This window comes from Cyprinus carpio, chromosome A3 (assembly GCF_018340385.1).
Source record: "Cyprinus carpio isolate SPL01 chromosome A3, ASM1834038v1, whole genome shotgun sequence".
Taxonomy (NCBI): Eukaryota; Metazoa; Chordata; class Actinopteri; order Cypriniformes; family Cyprinidae; genus Cyprinus; species Cyprinus carpio.
The window spans coordinates 12,237,164-12,263,679 of NC_056574.1; the positions used below are offsets into that span (position 1 = coordinate 12,237,164).

General features: G+C 34.0%; 1 protein-coding gene and 1 pseudogene across 1 annotated transcript in view; both read left to right on the forward strand.

Moving 5' to 3' along the window:
• LOC109048237 lies at nucleotides 1-26,095 on the forward strand (annotated as a pseudogene).
• LOC109059404 (nuclear factor 1 X-type-like) overlaps nucleotides 1-26,516 on the forward strand; it is a 723,368-nt gene that overhangs the window by 421,105 nt on the left and 275,747 nt on the right.

The window sequence follows — 26,516 nt, forward strand, 5'->3', positions numbered from 1 at the left end:
GATGTTTCCTGCTCCATATCGATGGAAATCAGAAAGGACTTGGAGAAGGAAGGAGGGTGGGGGTGTGGTATTCCCCAAACGCTATGACAAAATCCCTTTAGGGTTTTACACTCTTATTGCTTTTGCATGCATCCCCCACCTTTAATAGCTTGAAATTGCGATGCTGGCGGCTGATGCATGTGTTGATTTGAAACGTGCTTGTGTTTTGGGGGTGGCTGAAACCCAGAGACACGTTCAAATCAAAGATGAGACAGTGGAGCGATAGATTTAGACACACACAGTGTAATCCAGGTGCTTACAACAGTACGCCAGCAAGAAGATTAGGCTCTTGATTTGAGCACGTGTCTTATTATTATTGGGTTGGGCAAATGAAGGAATGCTGAGAAGAGAGCAAGACAAGTGACAGAGTTAGTTGTGCAGCATGGCTTGGTAAGGGTTTATGAGTTTCATTTGTACAGAATGCACTGGAAAGTGATGGTTGGTAAAACTGTCTTCAGTCGCTCGCCATTATTTAGGTTTAAAAACCTGTATGACTTGCTTTTAAGGAACACAAAATATGAATTTGAAAAATGTCTGTGATTTTTGTTGTCAATGCATGAAAGTCAGTGGGGTTCAGTGTTTAGCGTTCTTTTATGTTCTGCAGAAGAAAGATTTCTATAGTTATATGGAAAGGTATAGAATAGTTTTATGGGTAGGTATATAATGATGTTGAGGGTTAGATTTTTATGATTGTTAATTTTAGAGTTTTTGATTTGCTAATTTTAGTTAATGCTAATCAGTTATTATTCTTTGTGATTATTAGGTATTCTTTATTGTCATTGGAACCTTTCCTTTCCACAAAAGATTCTTTACAGTGGATGTTATTCACACTGAGAAAAAAATATATATATTTTCAGAATTGTTCACTGAAAGGTTCTTTGGAGAACCAAAAATGGTTCATCTTTGCCATCACTGTTAAAAACCCCTTTTGGAACATTTATTTTTAAGCGTGTAATTCTCTTTTTGCTTTTCTTTTCTTTTCACAGCATGTTTTTGTGGTTTGTTAAAGTCAGGTTGTATTTGTAAAGATAATACTGCTTATTCTGGTCAAGACCTCCCAAATAGATTGAATGGTGCCATCTGGCCACACTAGACTAGCATGCAAAAAGATGTAGCTCACCTATCCAAATAATGCCACCGCAGTCTGTACAAATAGACAAAACTGAGAATTATTGGAAGATGTGAGGAGACTTCTTTTACAGTTTGTTATGGACAGCTTATGTATTTTTTTTTTTCAATTTAGTCTGTATTGCATGATTATACATTTTAATCAAATTTAAAATTGATTGATTGAATTGATGATTTTAACATTTAAGCTTTTGTTTTGTTTTTGTTTGCGAATTTTTGAAGTCAGTTTGTTTTGGTGAAGATATTGCACAAGTTATTCTCCATTATAGGATTAGACACAAAGTTAAAGACCTTGCAGAGATTTTGTTGTACTGTACTTATCACCATTCTTAAATAGCAATCATTCTGAACTCTAATGTAATATGAAAGCTGAGACAGGCCATCTATATTTTCACACCTGAACCAGAATGAAAAGTCAGGGTAAGCTCTGCGTTGTAATGGAGTTGGTGCACCCTGGGATCCTACAACTGCTTGAATGTACTGAATGAAGCTCAAGTGTTCTCTGTGGATATAGCAGCCCAGTCTCTATTTGTAGTAATCCAGCAACCCTCCATCTTTGGAAAAGTCCTCCTGTTTGAAGTGGCTCATTCAGTATAAGGGGTTAATTTTAGCCTTTGCCTTTGTGTTTGTTTGTCAGCCTGGCTTTGTAGAGTAGAGGGGCTGTAGTATGATTACAAATGAGTTAGTCATATACAGCCATACTTTTGGACTGTCAACAAAGTCCTGGCCCACTTTGCAGCATATTTCCTTTTCTTTCCCTTTATGATTGACCAAAACCTGTCAGTTAGTTGTCAACCCATCTGACTAATTTTTACACAGTACCATCTGACCACAAGAATAATGCAAAAAATTGCAAATAATGACAAAAATTTTATTTAATTTAAACATTTTATCATGTCATGTTAAAAAAAAAAAATTCTAATGTGTATAATTAAATTTGTTATATTTAGCATATTTTAAGGCAAAGGTATAGTCACATTGCAAATTACAGATTTTCCCTTGGCTGTATTTTGTTCAATGTTGTTTAATTTAACGTGCATTCACTTCATCATCTGTGCAAAAGCTGTGAAATAGTTGTCAGGATGACAGGAAGAGGAATTGCATTTAAAAATTGAATTTACTTAATTGAAATGAAAGTAATTCAGCGCAGGTGCATTCTGGGTAAAGTGTATATAAACCTTGAAACTTTAAGGTTTTTTTAAACATATATGCAGTATTATGTGTTATTCAATATAATTATTTATTCACAACAAATTAAATTTCCATATACACACAGACCCACATGTGTGTATAATTAAAATATATAAAATAAAAATATATATAAAAAATATATAAAATATCATTTTAAAAAGTATCTAGGCTATATATAGGTATTTTGCCATATACACAAATAAGTGAACTAACCTGCGCATTGAATGAACTTGGTGCTTTAAGATAGATAAAAGGTGCAATAGATAAAAACTCATCCACTCTGATTTGAAAGTGAGTGATCTTTCTTTTTTTTTTTGTGTTGCATGAAGAAGGTGTTTTGTAGTTGGATGGCTGGTCTGTGGGTGTGCAGTCTGAGTCTATGAGCAGACCATATGCTAGACCATTTCCAGACACTTTACCTGGATGGCTTTTTTTGAAGCTTGAAGCATCTACATAATTATAAACGCATGTTAACACAAGCGAGACTGAGCAAATTATAAAGGATGAAATAAAATAAAAAAATAAGCAAGAGGTACCCAATTCGTTCTTAAACCTTCTTTCAGGTTAGCCAATTTTCTTGTTTATTTGGATGAATTTACCCCTAGAGTCTTACATTAGAGAACATCTTTCTCGGTTGGGATTGTGCACTTTAGCTTTTTTTCCTCAAAGACATTAAACCGACACACCACATATAGACAGACTTTTTAGAAAACCTTCCAGTGTTGCTCAGCAACAAGGAGACATTTAAAAAAAATGCAGGCCTGCCACTCTTTTTCTCTCTCTCTCTTTTTTTACATTATCTGAGGACTTGCACACTGACAGATGTAAAACGTTGACCGCTGTGAGCGTAAGGCACACTAAAAGCGGAGACATGTACTAGATGCTTTCTGTTGTAGAGCTTTAGTGCCTGGCTTCATGTGATATTTATTTCCCTGTCCTGAACTCTGAGGTTTACAGTGTGATGTTGAACAGACCTGCTGACAAAATGCTGCTCTGTGGTTCACAGACCAATGAATGTCCAGTCTTAGAAAGTTCTGGGTAGGTTTAGACCATCTGTTCGTAAATTAACTCTAAGGTAAAGGGGCTTTGTAAGTACTAATTAGATTGTAACCTGCTTCAAATGGTTACATTATTTGTTCTTAACTCAATAGTTAATCTTGAGGGTCATAAACTCTCTGTCATGTAAACAGTAATTACTTAATACAACATATACCTTAATTGATCCAGCAAGCGGCCTAATCTAGTTTATAAACATCAAGCCTTGTAGTATTTCAGTGTACCATTTATATTTGAAACCTTTTTGGATCATGTAACTGTCAACGATAATGCAATAATTTTCTATGCAGGATACACAAGAACAGGAAATATGTAAATAATAAATATTTTCCATTGCAGGTTTGGGGAAAGTTTTGTTTTGGAGTTCAGCCACTAAAAATTCATATAATCCCTCTTGCTTTTAAAACATAAATGAGCCTAAAAAATGAGCATGGACAAATAAGTTATTATAATTGAGTTTTCTAGCTCCGGACCTGTTCTTTCTTTCTCTTTCATGTGAGAAGAATAAAGTGGGAGTGTGAAAGGAGGAGCAGAGCAGAAAGAAGAGGGATCTACAATGGCAGCAGAAGAGAATCCTGCTGCGAAGAGCAGTAGCTCCATTTTACCATGTTTCCTATTTGTGGAGGTGAGTTATCCTACAGCCTTAACACATAACCGTAACCCTAATCATAATCCAGAGTTTATCAAGTTTAATCAGGAAGTTTATGAACTCTGAATGGGGTCACAGAGAAAGATGTGAGGTTATGTCATGACCTGAAAGGAAGTGAAGCTCAGATCAATACCATCAATGTTGTTAATGATATAGAGAGAAGCTACACTCCAGCTATTTGCTTTGTATTGATTGAGATCAGTTTTACATGTGATTTTGCAGGTCATAGTTAACCGTACTTGAAGAAAACAGACCACATTGTCTTTTCTAAATGAATAATTTAAAAAACAAACAGATATACATTTAATTTTTCATTTCGAAAAGTAAATGTGGTGAGTTCTCTCTCTCTGTCTATATGGACAAATATAAACATAAATTTTTTAATTAAAATACAGTTGAAATAGGTTGAAACAATTTCAAATATTTTCTCTACTTTAATATATTTTATAATAATTTCTATAATATAATTAATAATTTGTTTTTTCAAAGCAGCAGTCATTATATATATATATATATATATATATATATATATATATATTATATATATATATATATATATATATATATTAAAAAAAGTATAGAATTATATGATTTCTATGATTCATGTTGCTTAAGGAAGAAATTATTTATTTCTAAATTTATTTCATTCTTTGTTTCTTGAAAGATGGAAAGATAATGGGCTGAATTGTTTTAGTGTGTGTTATTATGTGTGTGTGTTAATGTCACGTGTGCATCACAAACACATCACTACACTTGCCTCCACTGTTGTTACTATGGATACCAATCAGCTGGATCTCTACCCTGAGTCTGTATTCTTCTTTTGCTATATCATTTTAAGATGCTCTCTCTCTCTCCCACACGTGTAAATCTTCTCTTTGTTGCTTTCTTGCAGTAATACACCCGCACATGCATTCACACACATACAGTATCGTGCTCTTGGAGCATGCATATATGATTATTTGATAAGCCACAGTGATTGATTTATTTATTTATTTATTGTGTAGCACATTCAACGATTGCTATGACTCACTAAAGCAAGGCAAAGCAAAAGGCTGAGAATATGAAAGAAACATAACACAGCCAGTTATACAGCTTAAAGAGGGAAACCTAAGGCCTGGCCCTTTCAATGCTTCTCAGAAAGAAAAGACTGTCAATAAATATTATATAATTAATAATTTATAGAAATGTTGAAGAATATTCGTTCTGCTATTTTATCATACTATAAAGCAAACAGTAACCATGAACACACACACACAAAAAAAAAAACACAAAAGTAGCATAAGTATTACATTTAGTACAAGTCTTCAAAAGTCAAACAGTATTTTTTTGATTGTGTGCAAATCATTATTCACTGACTGTCCTTCTTTCTGCTGTATCCCAGATATTGTATCAGTGATGATGGCAAATATAGTACATATTTTGAAATATGATGACAAAATTGACATTTTTATGAAATTGTGGCCTCAAATTTGCTTTGTACCTCCTATAAAATCCAGTAGAGGGCACAACATTTCAGCAGGTGCTTCAGTGACTTTGAAGAGAGTAAAACCATTGTTCACATCAGTTTGGTTTATTTTTGAATAATAAATATTCTCAACTTGAGGTGAAATCATTAATAAGTTTATCTATGGATATAAAGGTATGTTTCTGTGTCTCTGTGGGTCTGGTTTTGCTTATATTGTGGTAAGCAAATATCCATAAATATAGTAAAACCTGATATAAGCTACATTATGAGGGAAATGGTTTAAAAGGTGCTTTAAAAAGCATTAAATATTAAACAAGCAAGATTTGAAAAGTAAAGGTAATACATCTCACCATCAGTCGATCTTTGGTAGTGAGCGATAGCCCATCTAGTCTCTCTGGCTCATTTGATAGCAGCATGGAGATCTACAAAGATGCTGGAAAATGAAAAAAAAAAAAAAATAGATTTTTTTTAAACGAGTTTGACACTTGAACTGGCAGGTCGCAGATGAGCATTGTGGGAGCTGTGCTGTGTTTGACTCAGTATGGAGGATTAAAAGACTAACAGCGGGAAGGCAGAGAAACCGTGTTGCTCTTGGCGGATGAAAGAAGCGTAGAGAAGACTTGTAGAAAGAGAGGAAGAGCAGCACGATTTGGCAGCGTCCTAAATGACTTGAATTTTCTGGAATGGCTTCTCAGAGGGATAATGTTTATTTACAGCTGAGGATCTACTGCACACATGCTGAAACACAGGCTAATAACAGACTGATCACACAGATCTGCACTATGCTGCATCTCTTAACAAGCCGCTAATTGTGAAGCAACAGCAAACCTGTTGAAAAGTTACTCATTTTGTGCAGTAAATGCTTGAATTCTAATTTAATCAAGACTGTTGGATCTGTCTATCTGACCTGATATAGGTTTACTGCTCTTAACTGGTGTAAGACTGTATCCCAAATTTACCAAGCTGGTTTTTAGCTAGAGAAGTGTCCAAAACCAGCCCCACCTAAAGACATTTGGAGGGCAGCTAAGACTGTACTTATTAAAGATCATATTTTTGTATCCATTTATCATATAGTACAAGTATATGGTACATGGCATCCTTTGGTGCTGTTTAGTTCTGCTCATCAGGCAGAATAAAAGCCCATAATGAGCTATGAATAAGAGAGATGAGCTGTCACTCAAACGGCTAGACAGCCTTCAGTGTCTGCCAGCATGAAGAGAGACAACTCTAAAAATACTCTGAAAGACTAGACTGATTTCAGGCCCAATTAGAGCCGAGACATTTGAATGACACTGAGATTATGAGTCATATCTGTCTGTCCTTCATTCTCTGAGCTTAACTGAAATTTAGATAAATTTTCTGTTAAAGTATATATAAAAATTAATATAAATACATATAAGAAAACAATGCTATTATTTTTATTATTATTATTATAAATAAAATTATATTTATTTAAATAAAATCCATTTATATAACTTTTTAAAATAAGAATAGTATGAATATAAATAACATATTGTTAATGATAACAATATAAATAATAATAATGTAAATAAAATATATTCAGGTAAAAAAATGAAAATGATAAATGAAAATTAAATATTTTATTTTTAATATTTTAATATAATACTTGTTTTTAGTGTACAACAACATCAATAATAATAATACATTAAAATTAAAATATTGTATTTTTAAAAATAAAAATAATATGAATATAAAATATTATAAATAGTAACAATATAAATTATGTAATTAAAATGTATTCAAGTAAAAATTACATTTTTGATTAAAAAAAAAATTGTATTAATAAAAATATTATTTTAAAATAAAAACCCTGAATCAGAAAGACGTCAGAAATCTCTGGGGAGTTGTACCTTCTGAAACAGGCTATGAAACAGATCTTCGGTTCACCGCGTTCTTCCTGAAATAACACCACATCTGTCATCCTTAATTTATGACAGCGATGAATCTTGTCCTTTGGAAGTCCCTCTCTCCACTCTCCTCCAAACACAATCAAGCGTGTCCTCCGCAGCGCTTCTCCAAACTGTGGAGTCGCCTGTCAGCTTTGCTTAATGTGATGCTGTGGTTAATACGGCGAGGGTCTCTATTGATCAATCTCAACTTGTTTGCTGTATGCACCACAATATAGAAGTGCATATATTACAGAGCAAATTTCATATGCATCTGACACATATTAACCCGTTTTCTTTTGCTCATGTCTTCCACAGCACGTGCTCTCTTTATATGGGTTTGGTGCAGCAGACGTACTCATACAGTCATGTCTCCAGGATACATTTTAGACTGAACTGATCTGAACTTTTTTCTCTGGCTAAACTATATAGAACTGAGTGTTGACAGCAGATTAATGTTGAATTTTGCTTGCTGTGGAGAAACATGTTGCCATATGGAATATTTCTCCTCCCCCTGCTCTCTAATTAGACTCTTTGAGTGAACACAGAGCCACAGAGTGATTCTGGTACAGTGCGTTTAATGATCGTTTCACAAACCCATGCCAAATAAAAGCAGCATGTTCCAGTGAGATACTATTTTAACATTTCAGTTGAATATTTCCAATGAATGATCAGATGTGCATGTTAAACACTACATGTGGGTCTGTGTTCACATACTCATGATATTATAGTGCAAGAGCAAATATTGTTTACTAAATATGTACACTACTGTTTTATAAGATGATTTTTTTTAAGAATTCTCTACTGCTCACCAATGCTTTTAAAAATGTAATATTCTGAAATATAATTACAATTTAAAAACTGTTTTCTGTTTTAATATATTTTAAAGTCCACCCTTATGATGTTTTATGTAAATCTGATGTAAATTTATAATATTACATCATGATTGTATACCTATGATTTTTTTACATTGTTTTGTTTATTTATTATTGGTCTATTTTATTGTCCAAAATCATAACTATATGTACTTAGTTACTTACAGTTAGGGGCTTGCTCAAGTTTCTTACTCTAAAAATGAAATATCAATAGCGATTTTTGCCCCATCAAGCACCATTAATAATCTTTAAAGCTCCAGTCTGTCCCCTGGTGGACACTTCCAGCATTGCATTACACCAAATCTAAGCTCTTCCTTTTATCTTCTTTATATTTCCTGTAAAGCTGCTTTAGAACAATGTGTGTTTTAAAAAGCACTATACAAATAAATACATTTCTGCTTGGCTGTTATAATCTACAATTATATTCAGGCTGTAATGTTAGGAAACAAAATTTTGCTGAATACTTTAAACCTGCAATGTTTTATTCTTCACCATGACAATTAAATGTGTGAACAGCTCATGATCCAGTGTTTTTTAGCGTCTCAGAGCAGATCATTTCTGTATTTGATCTGAGTTTGGGTCACTTTAATGTGCATTTGGCAATGCAAAACATACCAGCATATTTTTTATAGTTTTAATATAAGGTACAATAAAATCTAAAACAGAAGTGAAGAAATTAAGACAGTCCTAAAAATTAGCAATTTTACAGTTGTAATATATAATAATAATTTTAAATAATAATAATTTATTAATAATAATAAAATAAAACAAGGATTATTTTTGTTCATTTTCTATACACTTTTTTTGTTTACAGTGGTATTGCAATAGTAAAATTTGTTTTTATCTAGTAAATTTTATAGTTTTTATTTAGTAATAATAATATTAATAATTGTTGTTGTTATTAGTAGTGGTAGTAAGAGTAGCAGCAGTAGTAGTATTAATTAGCCACATTGATATATAACCACAAATTATGCAGCTCTACAAACAAGCACAGCAAACCTGATTTTAAATCACAATTTTTTATCAGAAAAATCATAATTAGAAAAAGCAGCCCTATTTTGTATTTATCTTCTAAGTTGTTAATAAAGCAATGATTGTTGAAGTATGTTTGAAGTATTTGAGTTTTCCTACAAAATTGCATCTTTATTTCCAATGTAATTGAAATTTCTGAGTGAAAATTTTCTTAAATACTCATTTTATTATTTTACAGTGAAATATTATAAGTAATATTTATTTTTTAGTAGTATTAATTAACCATATTGATATATAACCACAAATTATACAGCCCCACAAAGCAAACCTGATTTTTTTTATTCCTTTATTATCAGAAAAATCATAATTAGAGATTTTTTTTTAACCACACCATACAGCCTTACGTTGTTAAATGCTTTTTTTTTTCAAAGTTTTACAAGAAAATACAGTTTCAGTTTTTCTACTTCAAAACAGGCCTATCATGTATAATTCAATGTGTTAGGCTACTTGCCGTTATTTTGTAATTGTGTGTGAAATTTTTCAAAATTCAACACCAATTTTTTTTCAGTGTACCTCAACCCTTTGGAGTCATTATAAGTAGTTAATTTGCTTGTGTCAGAAGGTGTTGTCTTTATTTTGTAAAGGTTGAATGAGAAGGACTGAATGAAGGCGAGCTCGTTTCGAAAGTCGCTAATGAGCGTGTTCACACCCTCGTTGTGTTTCACACACTTCCCAAATGTCACTAGCGCGCACGCGGACACACACACGCGCAGCTGAGCCAATTTGTGTCCGCTCAGGCTCCAATTCACGCTGTCCCTCCCCGCTGACTCTCGCCGCACCGGTCCGCGTTTTCCACTCTCCTCTCGCTCTCTCTGTGCGGCTTTCCCGCGGAGCAGCATGTAGCGCTCTCAGTATCACGACGCCGGAGAGTGTGCGCGCGTGCGTCTCTGATTGTGCGGTCGCGCGCGGGCTGTGGCGGAGCGTCTTGTTCTCTGGTTGTAAAGCGTGGATCATGTTCTATTTTCAGCTGGTGATAATGGCAGGCACCGTTCTCCTGGCGTACTACTTCGAATACACGGACACCTTTCCCGTGCACATCCAGGGGTTCTTCTGCTTCGACAAGACGTTCTCCAAACCTTACCCTGGACCGGAGGAGACCAGTAACGTACCGCCGGTGCTCGTGTACTCTCTGGTCGCTGCTATTCCCACTATAACCGTGAGTAACCTGCGTCTTTCCTTCATTTCTTTTCTTTTTTGTTTGCTTGTGGGCAGTGAGGATCAACTTCAGCATGGGTGATAAAGAATGAATCATTATTCAGTATCAGGATGTACATGTACACGTGCTTTTGTGTGAGAGAGAGAATCCAGATCTCACAAATCCTGAGAACATGTCATACTTCACACCAACATCAATCAAATTCAATGTTTTGAATATTTTATATTTAAATGTTATATATTTTATCATTTCATTTGTATATTATACATTTTGTTTGTGACAAACTCATTATTGAAATGCCAAAATAATAATTCTTATTACCATAAATATAATAATAATAATAGTTTTATTAATATTACTAAATAAAGCTGTAAAATATATACAAAAAAATTACAAAATAGGTTTCTAAAATAGGCCTAGTATTTTTTTGTAATATTTAGATTTTATGTAATATTTTTATAACTTTATTTAGTAATAATAATCATAATAATAACAACTATTATTATTATTATTATTATTTTATATTCACATTTCTATGTAATCAAACAATTTTAGCCAAAATAATAGTCTTACAAACAAGCACATTCACAAAAAAAATTAATATAGCTAAAAACAGGTTTTATATAAATTACATATTTTATACATATAATAAATTGTATGTATAAATAATTATACATATAAAATATGATGCATATATTTGTAGTAATTTTTTGTTATATTATTTACAATTAATTAAATAATTCTAAACACTCAAAAACAAATCATTATCATAATGCCAAAAATAATCCAATTCTCATTACCGTAATAGATAATAATTCTTTTAATTGTAAAATATTTATTAAATGATAATAAAATAAAATAGTTACAATTAAATGTAAAACAAGTGTTGTTGTTTTTTATTATAACAAAATTGTAATACATAAATATAACATGCATTATAATAAATTAGTTCATAAATAAAATTGTATTATTACAAAAAGAATCTAATGAGGATCACTATTATAGAGAAAGAAAATGTAGAAAATTCTGACCTTATTTAAATAATAATAATTTGGTAGTAAATTTATCATCATGATATCACATTGTCTAAAACAACTTTTTGGATAATTTAATAATTTTTAAATAATTCTGATAATTTTATGACCTGGAAAGACTTTTTGTGTAATTCACAATGTGCCAGTACTTATTTAATAACCAGCTCTTATGTCTCTTTAATTTCTCAGTAGTTTCTCATAGGCAGCAGTGAGATTAAATGGAGAGGGTGTTTTGTGTTGTGTGCTTCTCAGATGTTTCTTCTGTGAATAAGACTCCAATTCTATCTAACGTGTCTCAGCCGATTTCTCATCAACATCTCAAACTCTGCTTGGTTTTGCCAAAACACCAAAGTCTGCAATCAAAAGTCAGAGATCTCAACATTTCTCATCAAAATCAGTTCCTCCTCACCTTCAGGTTTAAAATGAATCCCTAAATGAGATTGAAATGTAAGTTTAAAGTAATGGAGCAACAGGTTTAAACTTAAATCTTAAATGTAAATTAAAACAAGGATCAAAATTATGGTTTAAATTTAAACATACCTATTTTAAACAAGGTTTAAAGTTTGATGCATTAGAATAATTAGATAAACCTTGACTTAAACTAAATATAAGCTTAATCCTTATTGGTGCAATTAACTTGACCTAAGGGAATTTTATGAGAAACGTCTGAGATCAAGTTGATGCTGAAAAGCAGCAGAAGCGTGAGCTCCAGTGAGGAAGGTGTAGACGGCAACTGTAGCTGGATGTGAGGGGTTTGTAGGTGATGCTTTTACTGGTGTCTCCCTGCCATGTTGTGAACCGGAGGCAACAGATTGCGGGACCGCATGGATCTGCCTCTCTGCTTTTCTGAGTCTGCCAGAGCCGTGTGTGGTTCTTCTAGTGTGTGTCTGTGGGCAGAGCCAAAAAAAACATGCTCACACAGAAAGTACAGCCAACTGAAGATGCATGAAATGGAGGAGCTCTGTTAGATTCATAAATAAGGGAAAGTACAAGGAATCGAGCAAGGTGTGGAAGCACAGGCAGAGGCTCATTTGGAGTTAGGTTATGATGGCCGGCTGAGGGAATGATGGATTTTGAGAACAAGAGAGGGAATGAAATGTGCAACATCTGGTGCTTTTGTCCAGCGGGACACGGTCACTTTCTGTCCAACGCAGAGTAACACGGTCACCCAGATTCTTTATTTTATGCATAAAATAAATAAAATATCATGCATAAAAGTAATTTTTACACAACAATTAAAAATTTTGGGTTTAGTAGCTAGGCTGCATGTATTTAATCTATATAAATATATTTAAAAAATGTAATTTATTGCTGTGCTCAAAGCTGAATTTTCAGCATCATTACTCCAGTCTTCAGTGTCACATGATCCTTCAGAAATCATTCTAATATGCTGATTTGTTGCTCAAGAAACATTTTTTATTATCAGTGTTGAAAACAGTTGTACTGCTTCATATTTAAATGGAAACTGTGATACTTTTTTTAATAGTAAAGACATTTATAACAAAAAGTTACAAAAGAGATCTGACACTTTTGATCAGTTTAATGCATCCTTGCTCAAAGTATTAATATTAAAAGTATTTTACGGACCAAATATTTGTACTGTAGTGTACATATATTATATAAATTAAATTGTTTGAACATGTTGGTATCATAGTATCTGTTCTTCTGTCTTTAGCTGTAGCAGACAGGGGAGTTTTTGAGAGTCTGCAGGTTCATTTAGTACCACAGAAATGTCTTACAGCAGCTGAACTTGAATGGCCCACAAACTATGAAACAAAGTGTTAATCAGAAAGCAGACAGCGAAGCCTTTGGGTGATGTGACATTGGTTGACACCATCAAACACAGACACACATCTGTGTTTTGTAGCGTCCGTGTCAGCATGTTGGACAGATGTTCTGATTGCCCTGAGCTCTCTGAAGTCATATTCAGTCCTCTTAGGGGGGAGAGGAGATGTCCACATCAGACTCTGGGGGTCTCAGGATCTTTAATTAAACTCATCCATCATCAGAGCTGTTCCCATCATCACAGACTACACAAGGAGACGTCACTGATTCATACTATATGTTATAATGGTCAGTCTGTCATTGAAAATGCAGTGCATCATTTATCAATTACAGAATTTGATCTGTATCTATCCTTATGGCTATAAAAAAAACACTACATCAAAAAATAATTATAAGTAAATAAAAATATATTACATAACTTTATATATATTGTATGTATAGTTGTTATGCAAAAATGGAACAAATGTAATATAAATCACACACACATAGTATATATATTACATTTGTGTCAAATATGTGTTTTTTACATTTGTTTCATTCTTCTTCTTATTATTATTATTTTTAACAATGCAATTTATAAATATTAATAATATACAAATAAATGTATAAATGAAACAAAATAACCTAATAAAGAGCCAAACAATATTATTCATATTCTTCTTCTTCATATTATTATTATCATCAATAACAACAACAGTCCTAATACTTATATTGATACTGTGAAAATTTCAATACTATTTTTATATATATATATAATAAATATTAATAATAATAGTGATGATGACAGTTATCTATCTAAAAAAATCAATAAATCAAATAAAAAATAAATCAATAGATTACATAAGTGTGAGCATATATGATGATAATTTGGAGAAATATTGTTTGGATTTTTATCGGTGGTTTTATTTTCACATTTGTTTATTCATATTTATAAATTGCATTGTTGTTAATAATAATACATAGAAAAAAATAGAAACAAGAAAGCACAATTAAATGATATCTACATTATTTGATTGGCAGCATAATAATCAGAAAAAGGAAAAATATTATATGGGCTTCCTGTGTCACATCTCTTACTGTCTTTCTGTGATTTTGATGGAGTGTTTTCTGTCACCTGTCGTAGGTTCAAGCTGTAACCACTGAAGCTGAAATGACATTCAGTGTACAGCCACTAATACTGTGACTCTGCTCATGTCTTTCACACGTGATGCTGTTCTGGAGAAGTTATTCATGTTTCTAAAATCTGATCAGAAACTATTTGACAGAAACCTTCAGTTTCTAATTAATATCTTGTTTGTTTCTAGAGCTTGCGGGTCAGATGTGAGCGCATGTGTTTGTGACATTTTGAGCCCTGCATCGTTGAGAGCTTTTATTTGTTTGCTAAGATGAATTCTATCAAACACTGAGAGCCCTGAAGCATTTATTTCTCAATAGTCCAGAGAAATGGTTTTCTCAAGGAAGGATCAAAATGATAATTCCCTCTGATTCACATACACTCACACATGTTGTGTAAGTCATATTGAGGGCAGCGAGATGTTGGTTGAATCTGGTTTGGTCTCACAGTGCCGATGTGATTTGTATAAATTTTCAACAACTTTCAGCTCTGAAATGAGTTTTCATACCCAAACACAGTCAGCTTGTTAAGTAATTTTCATCTTTTACCATCTACTGACTAATCTATCTAATATAACAACATATTAAATATTCCTCTTACAGTCAGATTTTTGTATAATTTGGTTTGCATGGCTTACTGATACAAGTGTTTAATTAAAATTTGTGTGTTTTATAATAATTCTAAATATTTTTTAAATTAAGAATTTTTTTATTTCATTTCATTTAAATTAAATTTGATAGATTAATCAGTACACATTGAACAGGTTTTAAATCATTTAATTATTCATAATAATATTATTAATAATTCATATTATTTATATGTATTTTACATGTTTTATTTTTAAATTGTTGTAATTTATCATAATTTTAATAATTGTATATAATTTAATTATTGTGTATGTTTACATTTATTTCATAGATTAAACAGAACACGGTGAATATTTTAAATATTTTAATGTATTTATTAAATAATATTATGAATAATAAATAATTATAATAATTATAATAAATATATATTTTTAATTCATTTATATTTAATTTTTTAATTTTTTTATTTTATTAAATTTCACTGGGGACTGGTCTGAAAGAACTGAGAAACCCTGTCCATGCAAAGCCATTCAATTTCATGACCAGCTTAAAGAAATTAACCAAGTTACTTTTGCTTTTTTTTTTTTTTTTTTACAAGGATATCAAGAAAGTACTTTTACATAGACAAATTCCAGCAACAGAAATTACTTTGGTATCACTTTCAGCAGTCAAAAGAAAATAATAATAATAAACAAGTAAGTTTAGTTTCACTGATAAAAAGGTTGTGATTTATCAAAGGGTTCTGCAAAATTCTCTAGTCAATACTAACTTACAGATGAGTATATAATGCAACAAGAAGAAAAGTGTAAGTAAGAAAGAGAGTTTGCCAGTGCTGATGATTAATTTGAAGAAAATGGAACAAGAGACTGGTAGCATGAGTGATACAGACTGATGAAAGAAAGCCAGAGATAAACATCATCTCTATACCGCATGATCAAAAGAATCCCAAACGCTAATCAAAAAAGAAGCTGTTAATAATTAATTATGTGCTTCTCTAAAAAAGTTTGACAATTTCAAAAGCTGTAGGTATTGCAGGTTTTGTTTTCTGAAAAGTTGAGATAGCAACTGCAAGTTGTGTGGTAGTGTGTATATATGTGTGTGTAGATGTATACGTTTGTATATGTGTGTATATATTATCTATATATATATATATATATATATATATATATATATATATACAGTAGGGCTGCACAATTAATCGCATGCATTTGTCATGCGTGTCTCATCAGTAAAGCTGGGTTCCGTGATTAGCGGTAAATATCCGTCACCTGTTTTCAAATGCACCGGGAGTTCATACACAGAGCCGTAGTTCACTGACAAGCTACGCAATATCGTGTTCATATCGAATGCGAGTTAATCTCAATTATGAACAGAATATTGCGTAGCTTGTCAGTGAACTACGGCTCTGTGTATTAACTGCCGCTCCCGTTTGAAAACAGGGGGACGGACATTTACCGCTAATCACGGAACCGGCTTTACTGATGAGACACGCATGACAAATGCATGCGATTAATCGTGCAGCCCTAATATACAGGCACAAGTCAGGAGGTGGAAACAAACAAAAAAAAAAGTCAAAGGCTGTATCAATGCCTTGAAGCACAGTGAAGTCTGTTATTAAGAAGTGGAAGATATCTGGTACAACACAGGCCCTCCCTGGATCAGGACGTCACTCCCAAACTGAATGAAAAGACCAAACACTGAAGCGGCTGCAGGAATTTATGACAAAGAGTGGTCATTGTGTGCATGTGAAAACAATATCACAAATTGTGGCTTGTATGGGAGGGTTGCAGTTAAAAAGCTACTCCTCAAGAAAAGCCACATGCAGTCACGACTGAGCTTTGTCAAAACGCACCTTAAAGATTTGGAGTCAGATGAGACTAAAACTGAATTATTTGGTCTTGACACCAAACAAAATGTATGGCGGAAAGTGCGGTAACAGCGCACCATCCCAAATAACAGCGATTATTTCGTACAAAGTTATCAAAGCGAAAGGAGGTCAAAAAGCCTGACGGATGATATTTGATACATATTTTAATAGGATGTAAAAAAAAAAAAAAAAAAAAAAAAAAGATTTATGGATAATCAGGTAAACCTAAGTTTGCTTCAGTCCCAGTATTTTTCATCTTGATATTTACAATTATGCTAAAAAGCCTTTTACTTGTTACAAAAATGTATGAACTATCAGTCAGATGACTTAAAGGCATGTTGTAGATTTTGTGCAAAGTTTTGATTGATTTAAATATGATACAGTAGGCTTTTGATAGAGTTAATGGAACAGTTCTGTCTTTTTTCACATACAATTAAAATATGCTATCACAGGCTATCAAGTTCCAAAAATGCATAGTCTTGTGATCAAACAAACATAAAGAAAGAGCAATGAAGTCTCTTAAAATCATTTAGCTCTTCAGTTTGCCATAATACTTCCAGAAACTGACAAAGCGGTAACCTGAACTGTTTGATCAGAATATTTTGAGTTATGTGCTTTCATATCTTGAGTTATAGCTATTTTGAGGATGTTAGTGCTCTCCTCGTGCATTAGACAGGTCCACTAGATCGCCCACACATTCATTTTATCAGCCACATAAAACCTCCTGCTTTGTTTCAGCGTGATTCGATGTGTAAACTGTATTAAAAAACTGCTCAAATCTACACTTTTGAGGCCAGAGGGAGGATTGGAGAGTGTGGAGATGCACAGCGATGCCACCTGAGAAACTGCAGCAGATGGCACCGGCTGCTCGAGGGGCAAAGCGCTGGCATTTCAACATATGCCTGAACTGTGCACCTGTCTGTCATGGCATGAACGTCCACTCGCCACCTCAGGGAAGAGTCACTTCATGATCTGTTTTGTGTCGCGATAAGAGAGATGACGGTTAAGCAGCTTTCATTCTGTTTCATCACACAACCATCGCTTGACTGTCTGATTTTTGTGTTATGGTTGTTTTTTATTTAGAAATAAATTAATGCTTTAATTTAGCAAGGATGCATTAAATTGATCAATTTATTGACCATCTATTTTAATATAAGAAGGCTGTTTTTATTCCTTTTTTTCAGATAATTTACTTTAACTTTTCATATTTAATTTGTATCAAATTTGTTAGGGTGGCGGTGTTGTGGTTTGGAGGTTAGCTCTTGATTTTGACCCTTTGCTGCACCCATTTGGGAGTCATTGATGTGTTGATATTTTATATTATATATTTATATGAGAAGCATATGAGCCTAATCATCCATGACAGACTGAAAGCTAATAAGAAAGAAGGATCTAGAAACGCAGCTTTATCTCATTTAATGGTGCATTATTCACTCTTGAACTGATGTTCACAGTCTGACTAAACACACACAGTATTAGACGCACATTGTCAATTCACAACATCATCACAGTCAGCGTTTAAAAATAATTCACCCAAAAATGGAAATGCAGTCTCCCTTACTATGTCATTGCGACCCCTCCAAACTTTCTCTTGGTGCATGACTCATATGGACTGAGTGTGTGTGTGCGCATGACTGATGTCACACTCAGTCTGTGTCAGCGGTCAGGTGCTAAACTGGGAAAATGTTGTGATGTGAATGTCGTGCCCCGTCCCTCTCTGACGTCTCTCTCTGTCTCTTTGTGTTGAAGGTGTGATGTTGTGTTTATGGTCTCCGGTTCTTCTATCACTGCCAGGGAAGCACTTGTATAGCATTATCGCTCAGAGATGTTTAGTTCAGTGGTTCTCACATTGTTTTGTTTTTACATTGATCATCAAGTGGTGACCCAACACAGTACTAAAATGATTTATCATATTCAAGTAAATTGAAATTCGATAACATTAACTTTTTCTACATTACTTTTAGCATTACTTGCTTTTTTAGTTATACATTGTCTTTATAATTTGAGTGTATTTTATATTATATATTTTATTTTATTTTCAGTACAGTTGTGGTCTCCAATATATTGGACATTCCATGCATTTTTTAACATGACTTTCAGTGTTACTTCACTTTTTTCATATCTCAGCAACATGGAATAAGTAGTTTTAGTTACCTCACTTTTGTAGTTATATAACATTGTCTTTATTATTTCAGTGTATTATTTTTAAATTTTCATGCATCCTGTCCCAAGTATTTTTTATTTTATTTCATTTATTTTTTTAATTATTTTTTTTCTTATGCATCACATCCCATGCCTGGGGTGTTTTAAATATTTTGTTTCTAACATTACCTGAAGTGTTACTCACTTTTTTATTTTACATACAGTACTTCATAAATTATTTGAATAATCTTTTTATTTTTATTTATTTTAGTCTTATGCATCTCATCCCATCACTTGTTTTTTTTTTTTTACAGCGTTACTCACATTTTTGTTTTCAATTCTTTGTAATTTGTGTATTTTATTATTAATTTTTATTTAATTTTATTTTCAGTACAAATATGGTCTCCAGTATACTGGACATCGCAGATTATTATACACATTAAGAGAAAAATTGTCTTTTTAAAAGTTTTCTCTCCCAGTCTCCTCTTTGGTTTTTGTTTGATTTATAAACGTCTTTTGAATTTTTATGGTTTCATGCTCTGAGCCATGAATACTTTGCACAAAACGCATTGTGGTCAACACAAATACGGTTTTATTGCAAGTGAACCTGTATTTAATGTAATTTAGGTATTTTCTTTTCCCTTCCATAGTTGTGTTCATGGTTTTTAGCTTCTACCATATACAACAGGCAAAATATTACTACATTACTATTTTCAATGTAAAGGAGACATATTCACACACAGTGTGAGTATTTAAACACATAAAGTGGTGATGTGTGCACACCTCTTACATTGCAAAGCAGAATTAGTCACGTTGATGAGCTGTTACTCCTCTTAAAACCGTAACCAGGGAGATCAGAAATAATGAGATTCTGGTGTTGGCATTTGAGAACAGTGAAAATGAGGGACTGTTAGCATGATTTTGGAAATGCCTGCTTAGCAAGAGTTTCCCACACTCGGATTTCAACCAAATGGAGCATCAGTAATGCCCAAACAAATGGGCTGGTGGATGTTTTGGCAGCTACTGTTTGTTTCATTCGTTGTTTTTTCTTCCTCAGATTCTGGCTGGCGAGGTGATGGTGTGTTTTTCATGAGGTCGGAGGGCATGCAGGAGAAGACCATAGTCACAGCGTGCTGTTACTTCAACCCTCTGCTGAGACGCATCATACGCTTCCTAGGTACATCAGCATTCACTGAAGATGATGATAGCAATGATGTCATAAGGAACTAAAAATTAACCTTTTAGGAAGAGAACTATAGGCTCTAAAGCTCAAATACTAACTTTCATATTTTTATGATCCTGATTATATTTCAGATGCATCAAAAGCCCAAAGTATGCTTTGTTTTTGTGTTTGTACCATAGCGTATGCGTACAGTTGAACATGTAGCCTTTCAAAGTATACTTCATTTTTCAATATAAAATAATTTAATATAAAACAATGTAAAACCATTTTTACACATTTTACATTCGTTCTTTGGTCTCTGTGCTGTCACTCAGGTGTCTATACCTTCGGCGTGTTCACCACTACCATCTTTGCCAGTGCCGGACAGGTAGTAACAGGAAACCAGACGCCTCACTTCCTGTCAGCATGCAGACCGAATTACACAGCACTGGGCTGCCATTCCAACCTACAGTACATCACAGAGCGCAAAGCCTGCACAGGAAACCCCCTCATAGTAGCATCTGCACGGAAATCCTTTCCCTCCAAAGATGCGGCCCTTAGTGTTTATTCTGCAGTCTATACAGTAGTGAGTATATAAAACCTACAGGTGTTTTAATGATGTGACTGAATCTCATATTATGCACTAACAGACAAACAAAAGAGAACAGTTATGAGCAATCTCACAAACTCCAGGACACAAAAAGTGATTGTTAGCTAGTGATTGTGATCAAAAATGGCTGATGTTTCCTGGGGTTGTGCTAAAACTGGAACTTAAAGCTTATATCCTTAAATAATAATATTCTACCTTGCAATTATATAGTTTTCTTTTAAAAAGTCAGCAGTCAACCTGCAAAGCTTCGAGAAAGAGCATTTCACACTACTATGAATTTCAGTGTTTGTCTTTTTTTTTTTACTGGTCTAGTTGGTGCACTGGTATGGCGATGTCACCAGTAAAAATATTAAAACTGGTTCATCGTGTTTTTTTCTGGTGAATATGGTTAAACAATAATGTCTTGGTGGTTAAAGGCTAATTCACAACACACCAACAGATGCAGACCAACGAGTACAGTACATCACTTCTCAGACATTCCAAGACCGACAAACGCTGATATAACATGACAGGCATAACACACTGATCAGACAAAACCTGACAATCGTGTCTGTTGTCATTTGTCGGCGTCTGTTGGTGCAGTGTGAATTGGCCTTAAGATTGTCAAACAGGCGCCTTTTCTATTTTAGATTATTAAAGACCATTTCTAGCATTTCAGACCACAGTTATGAGCAAGGTTATATGTGTACTTATACACACACACACTGAGAACTACTGTTCGGGTTTAATTAATTTTCACACTGAAATATTAAGGCTGAAGACTTTCCATTACGTGAATCAATTCCATTTTAGAATATATTTATTTAGAAAACGGCTATTATGAATTGAGTCACACTTTTGTTTGGGGACCAATTCTCACAGTTAACTATGACTTTGTGTCCAAATAAACTGCTAAACCGTGGGCTTATTAATACCTGGTAAGATAGTTGTTAAGTTTAGGTATGGTGTATACTGTGTATATAATCTCTTGAAATAATAGTAAATAGAACTTGTATCAGTCATATTCTTCACCACTGTTTGTCTGTGCTTGCAGATGTACGTGACGTTGGTGTTTAGGACTAAAGGGACGCGTCTGACCAAACCCACCCTCAGTCTGACTCTGCTGTGTCTGGCCATGCTGGTGGGTGTGGTCAGAGTGGCTGAATACCGCAACCACTGGGCCGACGTCCTCGCTGGATACTTCACCGGCGGAGCCATCGCTGTCTTTCTGGTGAGAGTGTGTGGAGTGTGATAAAACAACAAGTAATGTATAATATACATATGGAAATAAATGCATATACACTACTATTTAATAGTTTGGGGTCAGTAAGGTTTTTTTTGGGGGGGGGCACATTAAATTGGTCAAAAGTGACCGTAAAGACATTTATGATCAGTCCCTCCAGTTTTTCATGATTCCGTGATCGCTGAATCAACGCAAAATCAAAAGTCACATTTTTTTGCACTCCTACATAATTTGCTATTTCACCTCAAAATAATCATAATAAGGTCTTACAAAAACCAAATCATAATTATTAGCTGAATTATCCCTAATTTTAATACATTTGTAATGCATTGTGTAATGCACAACTGTTTTTAACATTGATAATAATCAGAAGTGTTTCTTGAGCAGTAAATCAGCATATTAGAATGATTTTTTGAAGGATCAATGTGACACTGAAGACTGGGGTAATGATGCTGAAAAATCCAGCCTTGACATCACAGGAATAAACTACATAAACACTTATTTAAAATTGTATTAATTTTTCACTATATTACTGTTTTTGTTGTATTTTTTGATCAAATAAATGCAGCCTTGGTGAACATAAGAGACTTCTTTCCAAAGCATTAAAAAAAATCTAATCTCTACATCACTTGCTCCACTGCTTCTTCTCTTTATCTTCACTCTCTCTTCTCTCTCTAGGTGACGTGTGTGATCAACAACTTCCAACAGACAAAGCCCCCACCCCCGCTGGGCGGACCCCAGCGTCCTGAGTCTGTCCTGGGCATGCCCATGGTGGCGCTGCCCTGCATAGAGAGTCCACTTGAAAAGTTAAGTGGCACTCAGGTAAGGGGTGGGAGTGGGTTAGTGGCAGGGCTGCACACATAAGGGGGATGGATTATGCCCCACCCTGTCCTTCTCTTTTTGACCCAGTGGACCCTAATGTGACTCCCAAGACCCACCCGGCCCTCCTTCTCCCTTTACTAGCATGTCCAACCTGCACAACCCAAACGCCAACCACAGCACCCTGCAAAACCCACTGTTGCTCTGGAGGATCGGCTCCTTGCTTATCCTAAAGAGACGTTATAGTACTTTTATAATAGAGTAACTAAGAAGCAGCTGAATGTTTAGGGCCATTAACTCATTGATCCCTCAATGGCTTGATGGGAATTCTTTTAGAGCAGATGTACCTTTACGAAAAAGAAAATGGACTGTGTAGCATGAGGAACTTCAAAGACGGAAGGCCATTAGATGGTTCATTCTGGGAAAAATTACCACAGTGTGTTTCCCGTAGTAGGCCACCCTCATCCTCCTTACTTTTGAAACTACTTTGCTTTCTTTTCCTCTCTTTGTCACCTCGACCATACAGCCATCCCTTTTCTCCCTCAGTCTCACATTTTATTTAGTGATGCACCGAAATTTAGGCAACCAAGTGAAGGGGTCATAGAGGGCCGAAATCATTGACCGAAACAGTGATGTTTAATTTCCGATGTCACGTTTTGACTGTCAACATCTTTTTCGTGCACACAACATTATGCAATCCGATTTCCGCCACAGAATTAAAATAAAAATGGTAATTACGACTTTTTCTTTCACAGTTCTGAATTTTTTTCACGCCATGGAATAATTTTTTTTTTTTTAAGTAATTGCGACTTTTTCTCTCACAATTCTAACCTTTTTTTCTGCAATTCTGACTTTTTTCTTGAAATTCTGAGGAAGAAAAGTCTGAATTGCGAGATATAAACTCACAATTGTAAAGAAAATTGTGCAAGAAAAAATTGAGAATTGTGGGATAAAAATAAAGCGTAATTTTTTTTTTTAATTGTGACATTTTTCTCTCACAATTCTCTTTTTTTTCTCACCACGGAATAAAAAAAAATGGTTATTGCAACTTTTTATCTCAAAAATCTGACTTTTTTTCTTGCCATGGAATTAAAAAATAAAAAAGGTAATTGCGACTTTTTCTCTCACAATTGTAAGAATTTTCTTGAAATTCTAAAGGGAAAAAAATTCTGAATTGTAATTCTGAAAAAGGAAGTCTTAATTGTGACATATTAACTCACAGTAGTAAGAAGATTGAATTTTCAACTCAAAGTTTTGACCATTTTTTTTTTTCAGAATTGCAAGAAAACATTATTTGTAGCGTGCCTGTTATCCAATAATCGCAATAAGCTTTGTGCTTTTCTTTTTAACATGAAACAAAAGTCTGAGCTTTCAAATTCTGTCAATTTCACCACAAAATACAAACAATAAATGTAGTTTTGGAATTCTTTCATTTACTTCAAAAAAGGCATTCATAAACGACCATAAACTCGATAGTTAGCAAGAAAAAATAACTCTAGAGAGGAGCACCGTTTTTTAATAAATATAAGCACTATATTACATATTGACTATATTTATTTTTACTTAACCTGTTTGCGATGTTTTCATTGTTTAATAAATCTGTCATGAAAATAAATTTTAATACAGCCCACGTTTACATGTTTATATTTCATCAACCATTTGTAGTAGAAAAATCACTATATTATTAAAAAGTTATATATATATATATATATATCATATATATATAAATATATATATATATATATATATATATATACAATTTAAATATACAATTTAAATGTTTGTATCAGCTCGTAATAAATGTTATATTTGGTTTGTTTCAATTTCGTTTTTTGGTGTTTCAGTAAAAAAAAATAATTTCGGTGCATCAGTCCGAACACAGTTTCCACCTTCCAGTCTTGGTTTCTCATCCTTTCTCTCTCTCTCCCCTCACACTCTCTCTCCCCCTTACAGACTCCAAGGGGATCTTCATTCACTGAGATCACATGACCATCAGCCTCATCGGTTCCCCGTCCCCCCCGATGTCCTCATACCGTCTCGCTCCATTTCCAGCGAAGTGTAGACCAGCCGTCCCAGCACACGCGCCACTGCGCTGCCCACTCCGCGGGACGCTCCGCCGCTCTGCACCGCTCCTACTCGAACACAGGTCTAGATTTTCTCACCTCCAACCCCTCATCCTCCATATTCCTCCATGCTGCCAATAGGGCCTCCACAAACTGCTCAAACAAACCATGAGAAGCACTTTTAGAGAGCCTGCTTGGAGATCCCGAACGCCTGAACGAAAGCCAGAAATCACAGGTAGGCATCTCACTCTTGCCACAGAGTTTGTTTGGACTGTGGGTGGAGGATTCGCACCTGTTTAGACCTCTCAAAACCAACCCGACCTACTTCCTGGGGAACCGATGAAGAAATCTTGATCAGCTTTTGGCTGAAATTCCGAACTCTGGCTGCAATTTTTACTGCAGTGTCAGTTTGTATGTAAATACATGCACTGTTTTCTTGGTCTTTTGGTTAAAGGCATGTCTATTTTGTTTCATTTTGTTCATTAGGGTGACCATACGTACTCTTTTTCCCAGACAGAGTTTTTAAATTGCCTAAAATGTCCAGGTTTTGGCTTTTCTTTCCTATTGTTTTCATACTTGCTGAATTTTAGGCAATTTAGAAACCATGGCCAGGACATATCCAGGAAAAAGAGGACATGTGGTCCCCTTAGCTTTTAAGTTATGTTTTTAAAGTCCTCACAGTGTATGGTTTTGGTAAATGACATATGTAAAGTATCTATTGGTTTGTATTTTGAGTTACATTCACTATGCGCTTGGGACAGTCTCATCAGCATCAGCTATCTGGACGTCCTGTAAGTGCACATCAAGGAAAAAAAAACACGTTCTTGATACCAGGTCTAATAATAATGTTTGGATGCATCATAAGGAATTGACAGACAGAATGACAGACACATAAAATTTAACCACAGCATTGTTTTGTAATATTTATGTCCAGTCTGTGATTGCAAGGATTTCTCCACCAGCTAGATGTAATGCACAGTCTGACATGAAGGCATTTTCATTACTGTCGCCAGAGATACAACACAAGGCTTTCAGACATGAGACATTCTTACAGTTTGTCATCAAAGATGGATTGGATTCTTCATTTCTCAGGAGAGAAAAGCACCCCATGATGTCAACAGAACAGTAAAGACAGCATCTGTATTGTTGTTGGTATTTCTATAAAGGTTTTCAAAAATGCAGTAACTGAAAATCATCGAGTTTCTTGCCTGTATATTGAATAACCTTTTCACATTCACCATTTGTTACTAACAGGGATGTGTGCAATTCAGAATTGAAATGAAAATGCCTCTTTGTTTAGAGCCTCTGAATCTGAATTGAATTTGAACTTGAAGTAGCAAAGAGATGCAGAGTTGAAGTTCAAATTTGAATATTAGGAAATGGAATTAAAATGAAATGTAAAAAGAAAATCTGTACAGTAAGCTAGAAAAGAAAGGTTTATCAAAACAGACCTTGAATGTTGGCATAAATTCTTGTCTGAAAGTTTTTTAAAAAAGATTGAAGTTTGAAGGCTCATAGGCTCAGATACAACTTGTGTAACTCTAAAAAGTTTTTTTTTTTTTTTGCACATTTGTAAATAAAAACTTTTCATATGCTAATTTGCTTTTTTTGTA